This window comes from Protopterus annectens, chromosome 1.part2 (assembly GCF_019279795.1).
Source record: "Protopterus annectens isolate FY-2018-M chromosome 1.part2, PAN1.0, whole genome shotgun sequence".
NCBI lineage: Eukaryota > Metazoa > Chordata > Ceratodontiformes > Protopteridae > Protopterus > Protopterus annectens.
Genome location: NC_056727.1, coordinates 40,926,250 through 40,944,114, shown reverse-complemented (window position 1 = coordinate 40,944,114; position 17,865 = coordinate 40,926,250).

Sequence of the window (17,865 nt, the reverse complement as noted above, 5' to 3'; positions counted from 1 at the left end):
TGGTTAATACTGTCAGGATGTGGCAACCACTTACTCCTGGCTGTTGTGTCTTAGTGGCCTAGGTACAGTACTGTGGTTGACAGGGCCATGTTCTAAGAACTGCAGTACCAACTATTTTGCATGTCAGCTACACCTACGGTAGGAGTTGTACACACTGTCCAGATGTCAATATCTGTTACTGCAGGAAAGCTGGGCAGCTCATGGACAGAGGGCCACACATATGGACAGTACACAGCTTGGAGTAACTTTCACAGTGCCTACCATGCCTCTCAACTGTACAGGCCTATTGCAGAATGTCCAGAGGTCTGCATCATATTTGCAGTCTGTATATCATGAAATAGTGGATGTCTGGCAGCTCAGTGGTAAATCACATAAGACTAAGGTCAGAAAAAGATGACAGATTGTAGTGCCAGACTTCATACCCTATAGAATAATGCATGCTAATGCAAAACCTGTTATTGTATCACCTTTCTAGGTTTGTAAGGCCAATACTTAAAAATGGTCCCTATAGTTAGACCTTTGTCCCCCAATTACTTATGGATTTGTGCAGATGTCTGGCTGTCAGAAGTTGAGAGGTATGGTGCCTTGTAGGACAGCAGGTACCTGAAGATTAGTGTACTGCCAGTATATAAAAGTCTTCCACCTTTCTTTGTCATCACTGACAACATGTCACTCGTCAACAGCCATACCCCTGGAATGACAGAGGTTGTCACAGAAAGAGCACAAGTATGCCTTGTACATCTGTTCTGCTTGTCCTAACATTGCATTCGCCTGCCAACTATTTGCAAAACAAGAAAGGGTCATGTCAAAATAGCAATGGCAGAGAGTGGGGAAGCAGACGTCATACCCATAACAGAAAGCAAGCAATTACCAAATCAGTCTCCCGCCTGTTTATTTTTGGCAGAACATTATTAGCACCCTGTCCCCATGTGTGTGGGCCTTTGTCTGACTGTCATATATGGGCCTGCCCTGATGTCAGTCTGTGATGGTATGACAGCTAGGCCCAAAAGTAACCTCATAATAACATATAGCAACGCAAACCATCTAAGGACCACAGCAAATGTAGTGGTTCAATGATGGACAACCTGCTAAATAGGCACAATCAGAGGTGTGAGTTCCACACTCTTGTGTGTGATGTTACGGCATATGTCCCACTCACAGCATTATTAAAAATACATAACAGCAGCCACTGTGGCCAAAGCCTGTGACTAGACTACAGAAGGACAAAGAGACACACATAAGGGGAAGGGGAACCACTGGCCAGACAAATGGAGAATTTGCACACCAGAATAAATTGTACAGTAACATAGGTGCCATGCAGTGTATGGCATCAGTAAACATCACCTACACCTACACAGCACACACCCATGTACATGGAGGTCTGCAACAAAACCAAAACCCAAACAAAGGACCCCTCATAGGCAAAAGCATGAGACCTCCACAAACCTGCACACCACAGAACATGTAGACTCCACACACCAAGGTCTTGCACAGATTAAGGCCTTACCCCAAACACCTTCCCTACACAGATAGACTAACAGCACTATCCCTCTACCCCATTCCATACAGACTCTGCTGAGGTGCCCCTGTCTAGCATATAAAGCAATCCAGACCCTGTCTTGATGGGACTGTTGCACATCTGGAAGTCAAGGCCCATTCCATCAACCTGCAGGCACAGCATCAACCTGGCCTGTGATATCAGTACAGCTTGTCAATGTGACAGATACATGTCTCACACACTCCCACATCTGTGGCATACACTCCCTGTCCAGAGCAAGCCAAGTGCCTCAATACCCCAAGTGATGTGCTCCCTGTATACGTGCATGAAAAACACAAAATACAGTCCTGGGATTCCACCTGTGTCCCTGCTGAACAGGGGCTCTGTAAGCTGACATGTCTTAACATGGGCTACACTCTTATCTGTGTGGGTTATAAGGGCTTCAGGGCCAATACACTACTAACATCATAGCAACCTATCAAACTATACACAACTGTCTGTCAGTGGTTCACCACATTACTCTGTACTACTCTTCCACTGACAGACCTGGAAGTCATAGTGCTATGTGGAATATACTACACATATAATGGACATTTCTGCACAGTAGAATGCACTTTATACCTACACCCATACCTCTCAACCTCTGACAGCAAAACATCTGGACAAGGTCATAAAGAAAAGTGGGACAAAGGCCTAATGATAGCCACATGTTGTAAATATTGCCCTTACATACTGAGAAAGTTGGTAGAATAATGGGTTTTGCATTAGCAGGAATTGTCTGAAGGTTAAGTCTGAAACACTAATGTCTGTCATTATTTTGTGACGTCAGTCTTCAATTACATGCAACTAACTTACCACACAAACACAAGTTTATGTAGACTGGATGAAACTTCTAGACCAATATGCCAAAAACTGTACAGTTGAGAAGTATGGACCAGGATATGACTTTTCAGGTAAGAAGAATACCATACAAGCAGGAGATCCCCAGCCAGTATATCATTAAGTTGCTGGACTATTTACACAGCTGCTTCAGTCAACCGGCTGGCTATAGCCACACCTCTCAAGCGGCCTTTTTGGGCAAGAATGTCTATAGCTGCATCATCTGGGACAAGACTGTGGATCACCAAACAGGCTGTGGCCTGCTTCTCTTCTTGGGACTGGTGCTAAACTAACTAGTTTTAGCTATAACTAGACTGGGTTTTAGTTTCAGCACTTAAAACTGTTTCCTTGTGCTCAGCACTTGCTCAGAACTCATTCTAAGTACTAAATAACCTACAAATTACTACAGCACTCGACTTTCCGCACTTGTCAAGAGGAAAAAAGTTCTTAGTACTTAAATTAATAAGCACCTATCCGGGCATGTCCATGGGTCAGCTCCCAGTGTTTTCTCCTGTACACCTGATAAAGCTAGGCATCTTGGGGCAATGTAGCAATTGCCTCATGTACACTGACAACCCTCTCCTCCTACCACCCAATACTACAACCTGTGAATGATGCATTTATATAGCCAAACTGGAAGACAAGATCTCTCCTGCCAAGACTGGACTAGGCAGTCAAGAGGTGAAGGTTAACACCTCCACCACACCACACTCAACACATAGTCCTTCAAAACCCACACTACCAAAACCCACACATAGAAACACAAAGCACACACCCACATTCACAGAGGCTCTCAATAGAAATCTGCCCAAGCAACAGAGACCTCTCAAGCTGAAATGCAGTCAACCATCCCCCCAATAATACTCAAATGATACATAGCCCACAAAATCAGTGTACCACTCAACCTCAGCCCATAAGGCAAAACAACACACTTCTTAAGACAGAAGTGGCAAACTTCATGACACCCATGCAGTCGGACAATAGAGGTATGACTGCCGAATCCTACACAAATGCACTTTATAAGCAGTTACACAAGTGCATGGATCATGCTATCCCTAATAGAACCAAGATGTTATCCTCCAAAAAAAAAGGAAGCCAATCTGGTGGTCCACTGCTATAAACAAACTCTACAACAGAAGAAAGAAACTGTTGCAAAAAAGAGTAAAATCCCATGACTGGAGGAACTCCCTGGTCAACCTCAGTAAGAAGTTGAGATCCCTCATAAAATCATCCAAAGCTAGTTACGACAACAAAATTGCCACTGACTCTAAAGACAACCACAAAGCATTCTATAGCTATGTCAAGAATCTAAATGGGAACACTCAGATCTGCTCTGAGTTACAACATAATGGCACTAAATATACAGAACCAACTGATATTGCCAACATCCTAGAAGATAGGTTCAGTGCTAACTTTACCCCCCTCTCACCCCCTAGAGGGCCCATCTCTATACTGGAAGAATGCAAAGTTCCTATAATCACAGCTGCACAGGTAAAAAACACATTCTCCAAAGCCAAGAACACAGCATCCATGGGACCTGACAATATCCCAGGCTGCATGCTACATGAACTACAGAATGAACTGGCACCCTACCTAAATACCATGTTCAATCATAGCCTCACCTCAGGCTTTGTACTCACTGAATGGCGCACCGTGACAGTTATCCCACTCCACAAAGGGGGAGCCATGATGGACCCCGGGAACTACCGCCCCATTAGCCTGACGAGCCTGGTCTGCAAGGCCATGGAATGTATCATCATGGAACTCATAAACATAGACATTGGTAATCTCCAAACTCTGGACCCTACTCAGTTTGGATTTGTAAAAGGCAGATCATGTCTCCTAAACCTGATTGACTTCTTTGAAGCAGTAACCAAAGCCATAGATGAGGGTAAAATGGTTCACACAGCTTATCTAGATCTCGCCAAGGCTTTCGACACCATCCCCCCACTCTGGAATTATAGATAAGCTCACTAAACTAGGTATAAATCCCTATGTCACAAGATGGGTTGCCAACTGGCTCATGGACAGAACCCACACTGTGAAAGTAGCGGATTCCAAATCTGATATCAGACCAGTGACAAGTGGAGTACCACAGGGTTCAGTCCTAGGTCCTCTCCTGTTTGGTATCTACTTCTCTGAAGTGCAGGCCAACACAGAAGGTCTTTGGCTAACAAAGTTTGCAGATGACTGCAAACTAGGAGCCATAATCAAAACTCCTAACAATGTGGACAAACTACAAAAGGGCCTCACTGTGACAGATACCTGGTGTCAAAGCCATGGCCTGAAGCTCAATGCCAAAAAGTGTATTATCATCCCCTTTGGTAAAAACTCTGTACCCATGAACTGTCACATAGCTGGTAGTCTACTTAATGCCGAAAATGTGATAAGAAACCTTGGGACACAGGTGGACAGTAGTCTCTCCTTTGATAATCACATTGCCACAGTGGTCAGGAAATCCTTTTACGTGGATCATCTCATCACAAAAGGAATCTCATCCAGAAAAAAAGAGGTAATTGTTCCCCTCTACACATCACTCATTAGGCCCATTATAGAGTACAATGCCCCTTTTGGTATGTACCTCACAAGACATCTACAACAACTGGAAAGACCACAGAAATACCTCACACAGAGGATTACTGGCCTCAAACAGATGCCCTATGCAGACCGTCTCAAGAAACTACAGCTTTACTCCATTGCATATCGCCTACTCAGGGGCGATCTCTGCCTAACATAACAAAGCTATGTCAAACCCAGAGCTGTTGGACATGCTCCACTTAAAGAAATCCCAATCCTCCAAGCTACACGCTCTAGGGACATTAACCTTGTCACCACAATAAACAGAACATGCTGGAGGGATATATTCCTGTCCCACAGACTTCCCATACTCTGGAACAGACTACCTATCTATGTCAAACAGAACTCCTCATTAGCACTCTTCAAGAAAAATCTTGATGATTGGATGGGAAATGGGAAATTCACCCCGGGGATCACTTCTGTGGCTCTGCTCGACAGGGGCACAGGAAAATAATTTTCTTGGGTGGCGAAAGCCAGGGTACATTTTTTGGCTAGGCTTGTATGGGCCCTAGGGCCAATAGCCTAGTACCTCCCTATGAACCTATGAATGTACCCAACACACTAGTCATAGGTGACTCTATAGTCAGGCACACTGATGTCCCTCTCACCAGGCTAAACAAGGAGAAAGTTACTGTCAGCTGCCTGTCGGGTGCCAGGATCTGCCACACTGAGGTCACTCCACAGCAAGTACAAATATGACTCTGTCATTGTCCATGTTGGTGTGAATGACCTGAGACGTACTTCCCTGGACTACATGAAAAGAGACATGGAGGAGTTCTCGGATCTTGTAGCCCAGGCAGGTATGACCATAGCCCTGACTAGCATCCTGCCATCACCCAGAATGATACCACAGTACAAGGACAAAATGATTGACTTCAACAATTGGCTAAGCTTCTGGTGTCATTATAAGGGGATCCAGTATCTGTCTGCCTGGGATGATATGGTTGACAGACCACGATGCTTTTCCAGAGATGGCATGTACCCATCACCCCTGGGATTCTGGATACTGGCTAAGGCTCGTGCCACCCCATAGTGCATTTTTTAGGCAAGGTTCAAATGCTAAATTCACTACCATAACTGTTACAAGCAAGCAAACTCTGAGGGGTAATGCTACTCAATGCTAGAAGTCTAAACCTCAAAATGCACTCACTCGAGGCACTCCTTGACTCATTCACTCCAGAGCAGCTCAGAAAAGGCTGCCTGCTTAATTCCACCATAGGAACAACAGTGCAGCCTGAGTTATTTTCAGAAAATCCATTTGTAATACCATACAGAAAACACATGTTCATATCTCTAACTATAAGAGCTAGACTAAAAATGTAAATGCAAAAGTTGTTCAGGAGACATTGACCTTTCCAACAGTGTAAATGTTGATAGTGCTCAAAGTCATTATGAAATATTAGGCAAGGAATGTTGATATTGTGCATATTTTTTACCTTTTTGAAAAAAAAAGCACAATATCTTGGTCAATGTACCATGTAGACCCATACAATTTGTATTTAATTTGTTTGTATGAATGTCAGCTTTAAAATGATACCTTAACCATTACTGTGTGATGCTCCTTTACGGAGATATTCACAGACATATAATTAATATAATATTTCTCATAATTGATAAATAAACAAAGCATAATATCTCATCACCTGTAACAGACAGACACTACATATCAGTGTAGAAGTTGTGTGTCTCAATGTCAGCTTCAAAATGATGCATCATTTGTGTCATCACCATGCTCCCTTGCAAAGATATGGGCATAATAATGAGAATTATTGGAAATTAATAATTATCATAATCCTACAAAACTAAACAAACTGTGATATCTGTACAAGTGTACAGTGCACAGACACAGTTATTTTACCATGTTGTAAGGAGTAACACTGTATTCAAAATGAGGTATTACTTGGCACACTGACATGTTCCATTACAATGTTATTTACCAAAATATGAAAAAAAAATCATAATTTCCATAACCTAAGTCCTAAACAAACTTTGATATCTGTACATGTGTACAACATACAGACACAGTTTTTTACCATGTTGCAACTATTAATACTGTCTTCAAAATGAGGTATTACTTAGCACATTCAGATGCTCCCTTGCAAAGTTATGTACTGAAATATGAAAAAAGCATAATTTCCATAACCAAAATCTGAAACAAACTTTAATATCTCTACATGTGTACAACATACAGGCACAGTTCTTTTACCATGTTGGAACTATGAATACTGTCTTCAAAATAAGGTATTACTTAGCACAGTGACTTGCTCCCTTGCAAAGTTATTTACCAAAATATGAAAAAAATCATAATTTCCATAACTTAAGCCCTAAACAAACTGTGATATATATACATGTATACAGCGCATGGCCACCGTTCTTTTACCATGTTGTAAGGACTAATACTGCCTTCCAAATGAGCTATTACTTAGCATGTTGACATCTTTCCTTAGCAAAGTCATTCACTAAAATATGAAAAAAGTATCATAATTATCATAACCCTAGTCCTAAAAAAGCTGTGAATGTTGTACATGCATACAGATAATTATTTTACCATCTTAAAATGAAGTTTTACTCAGCATTTTGACAAGTTCCCCAGCAGACTTATACAACAAAAATATGACAATTATCAGTGGCACTCCAGGGCATCTGCAGTGTTCCATACCTATGTTTGCAAGGTGATAATCACTTTTAGTAATGTGAATAACAGTGGCAGCTGCTGATGGTTTCACCTGACAACTGCTAATGACTCAGTGTTGTACTGTAACTACATATATTGTAAATTAATAATGTGATAATGACTTGCATTTCATTACTGCAAGGTTCTGCATGCTCATATAAAGGTGATAAATTGCTGCACATAACCTTTTGCGCAAACATTCATTACATTCCTGGTACAGGTGCAATGTAAGACTGAGTATTTACCATCTGTCAGGAAGACCAGAGTAATTCAGTAAAAGTTGTATATTACTTATATATTACTAAGCCCTTCCTCTCACCTACATGTTACACATGACTGACAAAGGCAGAAATATTGCACAAAATATATGGTTACTCCATGTCAGATTTAGTGTACAAGTAATAACATGCTACCTGTTTTAATACTTATATATTGCCCCTCTATAGTATTTTCCACCCTTATTTATCAAAATAACATGAATTTCTAAGTTAGGGATAATACAACAAATTCCCTAAAAAATACAGTATGAACTTAGTATTGAATTATTTGATCTTCATCTAACATTCTCATTACTTGTCTGTGAATTAAGAATACATGTGCAAATATCTCATTTATGAATTAATTTGGAGCATTATTTTCTTTTTCATTTTTTATGTAATTATTATTTTTTTTTTTCATTTCTTAAATAGGTACTTGATCTTGAACTAGTCTTTTCAGATCTCTTTCATCCATGACAGATCACATGTCTAATATAGATGAAAAGTTTTAAGAAACTAGTCATCTATCAAGTTTTTGAGAATTGAGAGGAAACTGAAGTACTTGGATAATCCATGCTGATATGGGTAGAACAGGCAAATGCCAAATTTACAAAAACTAGTAGTCAGGACTGATCCAAGGACCTTGGCAAGGCAGATATCTAAAACCAGCAAGCCCTCATGCTGTCCACCACTGACAATCTGCAAAAGGAGACCAAGATTCTGGTGTACAGTTCAAATATAATTTTTGCTATTCCTTATGGTTACAAATCCTCAGTGACTTATTTGCACCATCCAAAGGCCTAGAAGGTACTACAAGAAACTCCTCTGAAAAATCTTTTGCATCAAGTGAGAAGACTACTGTACTAGGACTGCACTAAGAATGGTGTTGTGACTGAGGACATTGTCAATAACACTGCATCAATATTCCTTGTGTATAAGCTTTTTGGACGTGGCATTAGGTTTCTATGTACAATGCTCATCTTTCAAAATGGATTTCAAACCCTAGCTCAGTCACTGTCTCAGATCATGTGATGGTTTATACTTCCTTTAGAAGAATAAAAAATACAAAGAGGATGCACATTAAGAAAACAGATGTGGATGTTAAAAACTGAGAGGAAATAATCACAGTTTCATGTATAAAATTCTTTGTTCAGAGTTTCATAAATGCTAGAGACACTGTAACTGCACCTTCCAAGCTTGGAAATATCGGAACATTACAGAATAATATTGCTATCTTGTTGGATCTTTACATTACAAATCAGATTAATGGCTCAATCTATGTCCATGCTCACTCGCTGTCATACATTCGTACAGTCTTCTCTTCTTTCACACAGGCATACATTCTGCTTCCATGCATGCATTCACTCACACAAGCAGACAGACACACAACCACACTCACAAACAACTGCCCCCAAGCAGCAAAAAAACTCATTTTACTTATGGAGTACTGTAAATTAACGGCTCGATCTATGTCCATGCTCTCACTCACTGTCATACAATCATACAGTCTTCTCTTCTTTCACACAGACATACATTCTGCTTTCATGCATGCATTTGCTCACACAAACAGACAGACATACAACCACACTCACACACAGCTTCCCCCACCATGCAAGCTGCAGATAATCAAACAAGCAGCAAAACAACTTATTTTACTTACGGGGTACTGTAAATTAACGGCTCGATCTATGTCCATGTTCACTCGCTGTCATGCATTCATACAGTCTTCTCTTCTTTCACACAGACATACATTCTGCTTTCATGCATGCATTTACTCACGCAAGCAGACAGACACACAACCACACTCACACACAGCTGCCCCCACCACACAAACTGCAGATAATCCAACAACAAGCAAAAAAACTAATTTTACGTGTTAGCATAACTTCACCTGAGCAGACAAGTATGATGCTAGTGCTTCCTTGAAGTCAGTCTCCATTGCAGATGATTGAATTTTGGCACGACTGTGGGTGTACTCTCCTCAATACAGCAATCCAGTGGGCAGAGAAAAAAAAAGAGGTATCCAGTAGCAAAGCAGCTCATTTCTGAAAATGTATAGAAAAAAGGGAAAAGCTGCTGCCGGACCCTCTATTTATTTGGACAGGACAATGGAAACTTAGAATGGGGGTGGAGGTGTTATGCAAGCTGTGGCTTGCATTGTAAGAATCTGATTGGCTGCCACCACTTCATTCAGAAAACACAAATGGAGTCCATTTGTGTATATTCATAAGAAAGGACAGGGAGCATTCCAAGGTGATTTTCTCATAAAATTCCAATAGGACCATCAGGTAACACCACTCTAAAACCTAAGATGAAAAGGTAACTGACAACCTTCAGTTACTTTTTCAACTTATTTCTCAACCATAGCTTTTAATTACAGCTATAAACTTCCTAGCACTTCTAGAAGGCATTTGGGAGTAACAGCTTGCAATTCCTATTGTCTCATAGCGCACTCAGATGTAAGCACGGAGGTGCTATGAGATGGTACTCGGGGTTAATGAGTTAAAATGGTGAACATCGACATCTGTGCAGTGACAGAGACTTGGTTCAAGGCTCCACAGAGTGCCCCTGCATTACCAGGCTATGATTCATACCATTCCTATCAGCCACCTAACCTGGACCGAAACACTAAAGGTGGAGGCGTGTCCATATTCATTAAGGATATCCACACCTCCAGGCTAGTTGCTCAACATAATGCATCTGGAATTATCTAAGCACAACTAACACTGGGTAAGACTGCGATCCAGGTTGTATCTTGTTACAGATCCCCCACCATGCCCCAGGATTCCCACTCTTCATTTTTTAAGATACTGGAAAATATTAAGGTACAACCCAATACTTTAATTATGGTCAATTTCAAGTACCCCACAATCAACTGGGAAAACTACTCATGTACCAACTCCTTCAATCAATGTTTTCTGGAATTCATAAATTACAATGCCTTGGATCAGTTTGTTCACACCCCCACCAGGGGCAGCAATATCCTGGACCTGGTCATTACCAATATGGGTAACTGTTGTTCCACACCAGAGGTCAACTCCTGGCTGGTCAGATCCGACCACAAGCTAATTACCCTAGACATCCATATCCCACCCCCACCCCCCATTAAGGAAACCACGATCAAAAACTACTCCAAAGACAACTTCATGCTTCTTAAGACAGAAGTGGCAAACTTCACAACACCCATGCAGATGGAAAATAGAGGTACGACTGCTGAACCTTACACAAATGCACTGTATAAGCACATACACGAGTGCATGATTCATGCCATCCTCAACAGAACCAAGACACTATCCTCCCAAAAAAGGAAGCCAATCTGGTGATCCCCTGCCATAAACAAACTCTCAACAGAAGGAAGAAACTGTTGCAAAAAAGAGTAAAATCCCAAGATTGGAGGAACTCCCTGGTCAGCCTCAGCAAGAAGCTGAGATCCCTTATAAAATCCTCCAAAACCAGTTATGAAAATAAATTCACCACTGATTCCAAAGACAACTACAAAGCATTCTACAACTATGTCAAGAATCTCAATGGTAACACTCAGATCTGCTCTGAGCTAAGGCACAATGGCACTAAATATACAAAACCAACCGATATTGCCAACATCCTGGCAGATAGTTTCAGTGCTAACTTTACCCCTCTCTCACACTCCAAAGGGCCCATCTTAATACTACCAGAATAATGCAAAGCCCCTGTAATCATGGATGAAAAAGTAAGGACTGCACTCTCCAAAGCCAAGAACACAGCATCCATGGGACCAGACAACATCTCAGGCTGCATACTGCATGAACTACAGAACGAACTGGCACCCCACAAGTACCATGTCCAATCATAGCCTCACCTCAGGCTATGTGTGTAATGAATGATGCACAATGACATTTATCCCACTCCACAAAGGGGGTGCCACCACAGACCCCAGAAACTATGTCCCATTAGTCTGATGAGCCTGGTCTTCAAGGCCATGGACCGTATCATTTTGGAGCTTATAAACAGAAACATAGGTAACCTCCAAACCCTGGACCCTACTCAGTTTGGGTTTGTAAAAGTTAGATCATGCCTACTAAACCATACTGACTTCTTTGAAGCAGTCACTAGAGCTGTAGATGAGGGTAAGGTAGTGCACACAGCCTATCTTGACCTCGCCAGGGCTTTCAATATCATCCCCCACTCTGGAATTATAGATAAACTCACTAAACTGGGCATAAATCACTATGTAGAAAAAAACAAAACCAATGAACTGATAAAAGAACACACAAGGCTGGTAGTAATCTCCAAAAAGTTTATGTAAGCACTTTCATTGAATGAGTACTCCAACTTCTTCAGACACAGGACAACGGTTAAACATTCAATTTAAAATATTCCAAAAGAAAATGACATCAGCAATAATGTCAGCAGGAAATTACATCAGCAATAATGACATCATAAACAATCCCAAACTTATAAAAAATAAATATAAATAAAAATATGTTGTTTGTACAATACTACTATGAATAAAGCTATAATACTAAACAAGAATAGTTTATATACACCAATTGTAAAATAATGCCTCCCAAACAAAACTTATTCATCTTTGAAGTGCTTTTAACTTTAAAATGCACTTCAAAGAGCAATACTCATTGAGACCTGGATAGGGAGAAGCAACTAATGTTTATCATAGTGCCAGATGTGATATGTTCAAATGTGAGTGCTGAAAGTGTGATAAGAGACCTCAGAACACAAGTGGACAGTAGTTTCTCCTTTGATAACCACATTGCCACAGTAGTCAGGAAATACTTCTACGAGGCATACCTCATCACAAAAGGGTTCAACTCTAGAAAAAAGGAGGTCATTGTTCCTCAATACGCATCCCTCATCAGACCCATTATAGAGTACAATGCTCCATTTGGCATGTATCTCACAAGACACCTACAATAATTGGAAAGGCCACAGAAATACCTCATTAAGAGGATTACTGGTCTCAAAACCTCCAGCTCTACTCCATCGCATATCACCTACTCAAAGGTGATCTCTGCCTAACATACAAAGCTATGTCAAACCCAGAGCTGTTGGACATGCTACACTTAAAGAAATCCCAATCGCTCTGAACTATCACCACAATAAACAGAACATGCTGGAGGGATAGGTTCCTGTCCCAGAGACTTCCCATACTCTGGAAAAAAACTACTCATTTATGTCAAGCAAAGCTCCTCATTGGCCATCTTTAAGAAAAATCTTGATGACTGGATGGGAAATAGAATTCACCCCGGGGATCACTTCTGCGGAACTGCTTGACAGGGACACAGAAAAATAATTTTCTTGGGTGGTGAAAGCCAGGGAACCTTTTTAGCTAGGCTTATATCGACCCCAGGGCCAACAGCCTAGTACCTACCTATGAACCTATAATATTGGTCTGTGCATCATACATCTTGTATTCCTCTGGTAAAGCACTGTGATGATCTGAGGATGTCTATCAGGAGGTAATGATACAATACATTTCAGACTTCAGATATGTCAGATAATGTCTGCTAAAACAAACCCTGTACCTCTAGCAAATTCCTGTTTACTTCTGAGAGGTATGGCTGTAGCACACAATACCCCAGACTGAAGTACAACAATCTCTGGAATGCAATCTCACTCTCACTATAAAAGGTCATACTGGGCATGCTCCTACACTTAGAGAATCACAGGCCATGTCGGAACCCATATCACACTATATAACTGCATTGTGCATGGCTGTCTTTGCATACAGACAGCTATGTACACCTTAACTGTCCCTACATGCACCCATCAGACAGGATTACCTTCAGCTAGCTGTAGGTGGCCCATATGTGATATATTTGCATCTGTTGCATGTGATACACAGACATATATATGGGCAACATATAACAATATGTCAAGCATACACACACATAGATGTGGGGAAGGGAGAGACAGACAGTGATAGAGAGAGAGAGAGAGACACACACACACAGTGGAACACACAAAGAGTGAGTCATACACAGGGATACCCTGAATGGCATAGAGAGATATCCTGCTGCGGACAGTGGCATACCGGTCATAACCAGTTGCATGTGCCAGCATGAAGGTGAGCTCCATTGTGTATTAATACTGAGGTGGGGGTTAGAATATCACATCACCTGCCTTTGTGTGTGTGTGTGTGTGTGTGTGTGTGTGTGTGTGTGTGTGTGTGTGTGTGTGTGTGGTATTAAGAGGCCATCCCCACTCAGTACACTTCCCATTGCCCTACTTCACAAGATCTGCTGATGTCATTCACCTTAGAAGTATGATTGGACACCTGTCAGCCCTGTAAGCTCTGTAGTACATGCAATAACTGTGTAACACTCTAGTAAAAATAACTAGATAGGTAGGGGTTCTGATTTCAGTCCTGGAAAATATAAATGTGTGTGTGTTTGTTAGCAGGTGAAACAGTTTTAGGCTATTCCCACTCAGTACCCTTCCCAATGCCCTACTTTAGCATTTCTGCTGATGTCATTCCCCTTAGAAGTACCTTTGCACAAATACAGACTTAAAAGCTCTGTGGTGCATGCAATTACTATGTAACAATATACTACAAATAATTAAATAGGCAGTGATTCTATTCTAATTTTTAGAAAATGTGTGTAGGGAATTTTCCACCCACAAAACTTCCTAATACCCCACTTTAGCAGTCCTGCTGATGCCATTCACCTTAGAAGTACCTTTGGATACTTGTTAGCCCTACAAGTTCTGTAGCACGTGTGATAACTGTGTAACACTATTGTACAAATAACTGAATAGGCAGGGGTTCTATTCCCAGTTCCAGCAAATGTATGTGTACAAGTGATTGTGTGTATGTTTGTTGGATGAAGTATTTTGAGGACTTTCCCACCCACAACACTTCCCAGTGCCCTACTTTAGCAGTCCTGCTGATGTCATTCACCTTAGAAGTACCTTTGGAAATGTGTCAGCCTTACAAGCTCTGTAGCATTCATGATAACTGTGTAACACTATAATACAAATAACTACCTAGGTAAGGGTTCTAATCCCAGTCCTTGCAAATGTAAGTGTGTGTGTGTGTGTGTGTGTGTGTGTGTGTGTGTGTGTGTGTGTGTGTGTGTGTGTGTGTGTGTGTGTTGTGTGTATATGTGTGTGTGTGTGTGTGTGTGTGTTTGTGTGTGTTTCTTTGTAGGCAAAACCGTTTTAGGCCATTCCTACCACCACACTTCCTAGTGCCCTACTTTAGCAGTACTGCTGATGTCATTGCCCTTAGAAGTACCTTTGAACAGACTTCAGCCCTATATTCCCTATGGTGAGTGTAATAACTAAGTAACAGTATAGTACAAATGACTAGATAGGCAGGGGTCCTACTCTCACTTCTGGCAAATGTGTGTGTGAGTGTGTGTGTGTGTGTGTGTGTGTGTGTGTGTGTGTGTGTGTGTGTGTGTGTGTGTGTGTGTGTGTGTGTGTGAAGGTGTTTGTAAGTGTGTATGTTTGTAAGGTAATGTATTTTGATGCCCTTATCACCCAATACATTTCCCATTGCCATACTTTACAAGGGCTCTTGATGTAATTCACCTTAGATGTACCTTGGGACACTGTTAAATCCTATAAGCTCAGTGGCACATGTGATAACTGAATAACACTGTAGTGCACATAACTAGACAGATAGGGGTTATAAACTCAATGTTGGACACTGTAATAGTGTGTGTGTGTGTGTGTGTGTGTGTGTGTGTGTGTGTGTGTGTGTGTGTGTGTGTGTGTGTGTCTCTGTGTGTGTGTGTGTGTGTGTGTGTGTGTGTGTGTGTGTGTGTGTGTGTGTGTGTGTGTGTGTGTGTGTGTGTGTGTGTGTGTGAATCATGTCCTCCCTCTCTGTGTGTGTGCATTTGGGTGAGAATCATATCCTGTGGGGGTGTTATACAATTTTGAGGCATGTACCACCCAATCCACATCCGATTGCCCTACTTTACAAAGCCTGCTGATGTCATTCACCTTAGATGTACCTGTATACACTTGTCAGCCCTCTAAGCTATGTGGTGTGTGCAATAACTGCATAATACTATAGTGTAAATAATTAGATAGGTAGGGGTTCTAATCTCAATACTGACAACTATAGTAGTATGTCTAAAGCATATCCACTGTGGTTGTTGTGTGTGAAGGTTATACCATTTTAAGGCCTGTTGAATCCCTACCCATGACATTACTTTAAAGAGCCTGTTAATGGCATCTGCCTCACATGCACCATGTAACACTATACAGCCCATACCAGTCATCTGTACAGATGTACATGGAATATCCACGTTTGCAACCTATATGGTCTGTGTCCCCTAGCAATAAACATTCCTGTGATGTCATTGCCAAATATGTCACAGTTACTGTAGTGACACACATGCCAGCATCAGACATCGTACTTGACTGACACATCATGCTGATACAAATTCTGTCACTCTATCACTTGTGCAGGTTTGTAGGAGCAGTAGATGAGACCAATCACTATTTCTGGTTGGTTATTCCACCATCTATGAAGGCATTCACAAGATTATTTGTTGTAAGAGGTTGTGTGTTATGTCCTAGGAATATAATCTATGTGGAGCATGTCATATGTACGTAGCATTATAGTACATACAAGTGAATGCGTTGGGTTACTAATATTTCTATTGACAACTGTGTATGCATTTCTGTATGCACAGCCCCTGTTGCTTTCTTTACTATGTGTATGTGATGGCTATAGCATTTTGTGTGCCTTTTCCACACTATGAATTCCCCCATTGTCAATTTAGTTTCAGCCCATACAGATGTCATCCACTGTACAAGCACAGTTACACAGTTTCTGACACCAAGCCACTGTGGTGCATGCAATGGTCGAATCACTGTGTATTGTACATAAATAGATGGGTAGTCATCTACTCTGGGAAGTGTTACCTCCATGTGCATGTGTGTTTCAATGCATGTCCCCATGCAGTGCTGTGTTTGTCAGATGGGTCTAACATGTTAAGGGCCTCTGAACCCAACATTGGCAATCCTAACAACCCCTGCAATTGTCACCCACTTGAAAAGTAGTGGCAGACACTGCCACACTATATTACCTTTGTGCTATTTGTGATATGTATCTAGCACTATCATTCATAAGACCTTTGTCAGCTACCCCATGTACAGGACTATGAATCTGCGTGCACTACCAGTATGAGAGGTCAGACATGCATATGAGTTAGCAGACACACATGCTAGCAATTGTCAGATTAGACTAACAAAGACTGACCTGTGTCAGGAATACATACCCCAAACCTGTCTACACAGTACCAGGCAAACCCTCATCAACTGCATGAAGGTTGAGTGGATGGGATGGAAATGGCAGGGGCAAAAGGTGCTGATAGCTGAATCTGTTGCAGTTAAAGTAATGGCTAAGCTTGTGAGGGACCTAGTGCAAGTACTCAAGCAACCTCTTCTGTATGTGTGAGCCTGTGGTCCTACAGAACACCCAGGTAACATGTATGAAGGCTAGGTGGCTGTGTCAATGGTATGTTTGCAAGGTCACACTGACTGTCACAATTGCCCCTCACACACTGTTGCATGTAAACACACCTGGTAAACATGTACACATACAGCTGTACTCAGGCTATGAAAAGGTCACTGTGTTTCCACTTCACCTTACTCATCATTGCTACTTTCAGCAGGCCCACAGCCTGCAGACACACAGACACCTGGAACACAAACAGTATACAGTATGTGACACTACAGTTAGTCAGCAGTACTAACAACAATAGTGAATCATGGCTAACAAAGTACATACACATCAATGCTTTTAGCCTATCTGTATAGGATAGCTGTTGCAGACCCTGGATTTGCATGGCCAGGAACCACTGTGGTCTCTGCAACTGCTGCATTTGCTTGGCAAGGTACATGCCAAAGGAGCAATTGTACTTGGTAATGCATCTGATAAGGGTGGAGTACAGGTATATTGTGGTTTCCGGCTTCCTGGATGACATGCCCGTATTTGTGAGGTGGGCCATGTAGACAGCCTTCCGTAC